The sequence below is a fragment of the Chanodichthys erythropterus genome, chromosome 21, assembly GCF_024489055.1.
Source record: "Chanodichthys erythropterus isolate Z2021 chromosome 21, ASM2448905v1, whole genome shotgun sequence".
NCBI lineage: Eukaryota > Metazoa > Chordata > Actinopteri > Cypriniformes > Xenocyprididae > Chanodichthys > Chanodichthys erythropterus.
Window position 1 is genome coordinate 28,871,469 of NC_090241.1, and position 6,359 is coordinate 28,877,827.

Here is a 6,359-nt window from a genome sequence, read left to right on the forward strand (position 1 = left end):
CGCTGAGTGGTGTTCCTCCCGCAGGGAGGACCCCGGAAATGCCCGGTCGGTGTTGTGCTTTCCTTCCTTCAAGAGGGTTTGGAACGGAGGCTGTCCCCTTCCACCCTGAAGGTCTATGTGGCCGCCATCGCAGCACATCACAATGTGCTCGACGGCAAGTCACTAGGGAAGCACGACCTGATCATCAGGTTCCTCAGAGGCGCCAGGAGGTTGAATCCCCCTAGGCCTCGCCTCATTCCCTCCTGGGATCTCTCCATCGCCCTCTTGGGCCTTCGGGAGCTCCTTCGAGCCCCTTGAGTCAGTCGAGCTGAAACATCTGTCTCTTAAGACAGTGCTCCTGACCGCGCTCGCCTCCTTCAAGAGGGTTGGGGACCTGCAAGCATTTTTGGTCAGTGATTCGTGCCTGGAATTCGGGCCGGACTACTCTCGAGTCACCTTGAGAACCCGGCCTGGATATGTGCCCAAGGTTCCCACCTCTCCCTTAAAACAGGACCAGGTGGTGAGCCTGCAAGCATTGCCCCGGAGGAGGCAGACCCAGCCCTTGCGTTGCTGTGTCCCGTTCGTGCTCTGCACGTTTACGTGGACCGCACGCAGAGCTTCAGAAGCTCTGAGCGGCTCTTAGTCTGTTTTGGAGGTCAGCAGAAGGGGAAGGCTGTCTCCAAACAGAGAGGCTGGCCCACTGGATAGTGGATGCCGTCGCCTTGGCGTACCAGTCCCAAGGCGAGCCGTGCCCTCTCGGGTTGCGAGCTCACTCCACTCGGGGTGTTGCTTCCTCCTGGGCGTTGGCGCACGGCGCCTCTGTTGCAGACATCTGCAGAGCTGCAGGCTGGGCGACACCAAACACATTCGTGAGGTATTATAACCTCCGAGTGGAACCGGTGTCCACCCGTGTGCTTTCTACTCGTAGTTAGCCATGGGTGTTCGCTTGCTGTGCCATTTCCCTCGGGAGAGGGAATGCGAGCACTTTTCTGCTCCTCAGTTCAGTTCCCCGTAACGGCGAACCCTGTGGAGTTCCTCCTGCATCTTGCGGCGGCCAGACGTGGCGGAGGCGTCCGGCGCTAGGTCCAGTACTCGTGTGTATGCCCAGTTGGTCTGCCCTTGTACTGGGCTAGATGCCCCATATGCTGTGATTCCCCTCGGGTAATCCCATATGAGATTGTCCACGGTAAGGTTTCCCCTGACGGTAAACCCGTGTCTTTCCCTGGGCGGCTTCGCTTTGCCCTGTCTCTGATTGCTAGTCGTTCCTCCCGAAAGGTAGGACCTACATCAGAGATCTTCCATATGCGTTACTGTTCTCAGACCAGTCCATATGTGTCTCCACACGTTACCTCCCTTCGGGCAGGGTGTGGTCTCCGTAGCTTTCCTCCTCGGGGAACGCTTTCCTGGCGTTTTTGTCGTTGCTGGAAAACGAGGATTGAGTTCCGCTCTCCCCGTGGGGTAGGAACAGCAGCTTCGACTTCTCCACGGTAATGCCCTGTCCTCTCCATCCCACCGGTATGGAAGACATTCCTGGGCTTACTCTGGGCGCTGGAGGGTTGCGAGTATGGGCCGCATTTGCACTTGGCACGCCTCAGCCTGCCAGCACCTGCCTCCCTAACACTCGTAACGTGGTTCAGTTGCTATGGCGTTTTCCACGGGACCCCATTACGTCAGTATCGACGTAACGTCGAACGTGACTGACTGAATGGGAACGTCTAGGTTACTAATGTAACCCCCGTTCCCAGAAGGAGGGAACGGAGACGTTACGTTCCCTTGCCATAGCTTTGTGCCACCGCTGAGCGGCCAGATACCTATCTCGGCTCCTCAGCAAAAATATGAATGAAGGTGAGTATGCCGGCCCTATTTATACCCGGATGCCGGGGGAGGGGCCCGGCATGTAAATCTCACAGGCCAATTCCCATTGGCTTGTTTTGTATCCTTGGAGGTGATTGGGCTCCCTAGCGAGACCCCATTACGTCAGTATCGACGTAACGTCTCCGTTCCCTCCTTCTGGGAACGGGGGTTACATTAGTAACCTAGACGTTATGCATGTTCTCGGGGGCAGAGTTTATGTAAATTTTAGGGTTAGTGATTTCACCAACCCGGGAAGAAGCTCTTTGTAGTCCCTACCAGCCATTTGTTGTAGTCCTTAAACAGAGAATTCTTTAAAAGAAAATATCTCCCTTTGCATTGAACTTTGAGCGTCGTAACTTTGCAGACGTTGTTTATGCTCTAACAGCAAGATTACACACTAACTTTAAAAAAGTGAAATCACAATGAATCACCCCTTTAAATTGTTGTAGTCTAGTCTAGGTTATATACCACAGCCCTCCATCACACCACATATCAGTTATGCATTCATGTTTCCTACAGGAGCATTTGTCTATTGATCAAAACACCAACACTATACTGTTTTGTATAATCTTGCTATGCTTCACCTCAATTTATTACACTGTCCTTTGTTCTTTGACCTGTGCCATCTATTCTTTACTGGTACAGCTAAGCAGCAGGGGAGGAATATGTGTTTGTAGGTTGTACTTTTTCCACAGTGGCTGCATAAAGAATTTTAAATATGATCAGCGCATGGAGACCAAATTTATGAAGGTGATTCAATTTTCTTCTTATTGACACTTGCGTTCCCCCCAGCAAAAATCCTTCCTTTTTATTGATCCAGTGTTTGTTTATGTCCCTATGGGGTCACAGAATTTTGAAAGATATTGGTAGTCTATGACCCTTAGCTGAAAATCTACTGTCATCACTTCTTTTGTGTCTTGTTTAACACAAATGACAGTAGACAAGCAGCACTGACCTTGCAAATAGAATGCAAAATGTCCCATGCATGCCCAAACCAGATCTGCTGTGTAGTGGTCATGTTACCCCTGGCTCAGTATGCATATCATTTAACTGATTTAACTGCTTACATTTACATTCATTTATTTGGCCGACTATTTTATTCAAAGCAAACTGCAGTGAATTGAAGGTAAACATTAAGTTCAGCCAAACTCATAAGCTTGGCTTTACTTGTGCCATGTTCTACGACTTCAGGTAAAGGTTCACAGAACAAAAAATATATTATGTTTTTTAAAAAAAGTCAGATTTTTTTCTAGCAATTGGACTTGCATTTTTTATCTGGTAGATATACAGACTTATAGAGCTGGGCTTAAACTTTTAAAAACTGTTTTGTTAATAAAAATAAAGCTGAAATTAAATTATAAATATTAGATGAAATACTTGAAAAAAGGGTGCACACTACAATTTATAATAGTCCTTTATGACTGTTGCTTATCAGACTGTACAAACATGATCCCTGTTGTAAGCCATGTCACACTGTCGGATCTCAGTTGTCATTAATGTCAATCTCTAGCGTTAAATTTGATCATGGTTTATCTTGAAAAGCAAACTAGAAGCAAACAGTGTGTGGAGCGGATCGTACAGTGTGAGTCCGGCTTTAATAGAAAATAGAATAAAAAAAAAAATTTAATAAACATGACAATGACCATAACTAAATTACTAAAACTTAAAATAGAATAAAAGCTAATTCAAAATATTAACAAATATTGTACTAGTAAATAAATAATACTAAAATTACACCGATCCACTTTATTGGAGTTATTTCGATTTGTTTATTTTATTTCAATTAGATCTGATGCCAATTCATTTGAGTATATATCAGTTATAAATGCAGTAAAAGACAACAATACTCAAGTACTGTAAAAGGTTTTGCCACAAACTCAACTGACTGACTTCTGTAGGATTTCAGTCTCTTCAGACCTTACTGTACATGATTTATGAGCTTCTTCAACTTTTGACCTCCTAACTGAACTCCTTTCCACAAACTGATCATAGAAGTAAAAACAGTATGAATAAAAATGGTAACACTTTACAATAAGGTCTCATTTATTAACATTAATGTATTAACCAACATCAACTAACAATGAGCAATTTATTTGCTACAGTATTTATTAATCTTTGTTTATGTTAGTTCATAAAAATATTTATGCATTGTTAGTTCATGATAGTTCACTGTGCATTAACTAATGTTAACAAATTAAACCTTACTGTTTGTGCTTAATAAGATTAACAGAAAACTAGGGCTGGGCAAGTTAACGCGTTTTTATCGCGTTAACGCATTAATTAATTAACGCCGACAATTAGTTTATCGCGCGTTAACGTACTTTTTATTTTGAAAGTCCTTTGCTCACTGCGTTTGAATACACATAGATAGACTACAACCGAATACAACACAAACCATGGGTCACAGGAGGGGTGGGATGTTTATCAGTAGGCTACTGGCTGCTTGGGATGAGCGTCATCACGCGTCTCAACCAATGAAAGCATTTGTTGTGTGCCTAAGAGAGCTACAGCGCGAAAAAGAAAATATCTGGTGCGGACAGAAAAATGGAAAAAGGTACCCACTGCTTATCACTCAATAAAAGCATCACATTGCTAAGTGTTTTTGAACGTTTCGATTTCGTTTGGTTTAATAATTAACATTACATTTGCGAGTCTGACTCTCACTGCACTCGTGAATTAGCAGAACTTGACGGGGACATTCAAATGCTTAACAAACGCTTCATGTGACCAACAATTCTGTACATGTTTATGAAAGCATACTGTGTGGAGATACACAAATGAGCCCAAAATATGAATGCAGCACGTTTATATCTTAAACGGTTTCCTCTCATGTCATCTAAAGAAAACGCTTAATGCACTTAGACTGATATTAAAGATACCAAATTCTATTTACAAATAAAGCTCATGCAGAAAAACGGATGACACCAAAATATAAACTTTCAGTATCACTTAAAATGTAACCATTTATACATTTTCTTCATAACGGTTTTATAAAGGTAGCTTAGTGTGGTTGTCATTTGTTAAAATAAATATAAAAATACAGTGTGTTCGTGTCCGTCTGTCCGCTGAATTTGACCCATAATCTCTGATTCTCCTCATCTGTGATCATGGAAAAGGGGAATTACAATGACAACAATTGTAGGCCTACTCAATATGCTCGGTTAAGCATCATTTAAACGTTTCCAAAAAAAAAATAAAAATAAAAGAATCGACTTTTCTCAGTGTGTTAATTACATAGATTTATTTGGATATTCATACGATGATATTCATACGATGGCTGAAGCAGCAGTGAGCGCCCAGCGTGCGACACGGTAAACAGATCAACACTGTAAACGAAATCCTACAAAACTTCAGTGAAAAAATAAATAAAATGATCATGCGATGCAATACAATAGCTTCTATTCCATGCAAACGATACCATTAAAAATGTTAACGTTCCACTTAATGGCAGAAACAAAACAAAAGGTAAGCAAGAATCCGTATTAATTTCAGTACGAGTAATAGAGGGCAACCCTGTCAAAATGGCGATGCCGCCCCGGCATGCAACGAGGTGTGACGTCGGTTCGTATTCTCTATTGCACTTTTGTTCATACAGCAGTACTTTGAAAGAATAAAATTACGCAATATACTTTTGATTTCATTATTGAATTTTGCGCATGCTGCGATTAATCGCAGAAAAATCATGCGATTAATCGTGATTAAAATATTTAATCGTTGCCCAGCACTACAGAAAACTGTTATTCATTTTTATGGTAACACTTTACAATAAGTGCAACCATAATCGCACCCTCTATTCAAAGTGCAAGTAAGACCAATTTTTTCTTTGATACAGAGCTAAGAGATTGTTACAACTACACTGCCCAGCCTAAAATAGCTTACATATTGGGAGATATTTGCATACATCAGGGAGCCGCTTTCAAAATGAGGGGTATTGACATCGCGCAAGAGGCGTAATGTAAAGGTAGCTGTGGCATATTCTTTCCTAATCATCCTAACACTCTGTCATGGCAATATCACGAGACTACTTTTCGCCTCGACAAGAAATCTCGTCACATTTTAGTCGTGACACGAGATCGTCACACCCCTAATCAGGAGTCGATTCAAAATTGAGCTCGCGGGTATATAATGTGCGCGGCCGGTGTGCGATACCTGTGAGTTGTCAGAGACGCGACGCTGCGTGGCGCCGAGCTTCCTGTCCGGTGTGCGACAACTTTTAAAGGTGTTTTTGTTCTGATGGAGAAGGGTATGACAGTCTGATGGCACTGACAACACAGGATGGAAGAACCATTAGTTGTTTTGCCTTTTTTTGTAAACGGTGTTTGACTTGTAACACCGACTCGTACTTCCACCTACGTCGAGCGTGACCTTTTCAACGTAATTGCGTATTACGTGACATCATGAACGCGCATCGCAGAACAGAGCAAGGCGAGTATTTGTGCTTATAAGACTTCAACTTTTTTTTTTTTTTTAAATGACTGATCATTTTGCTAGATAAGACCTTTATCCATCGTCTGGTATCGTTTAAA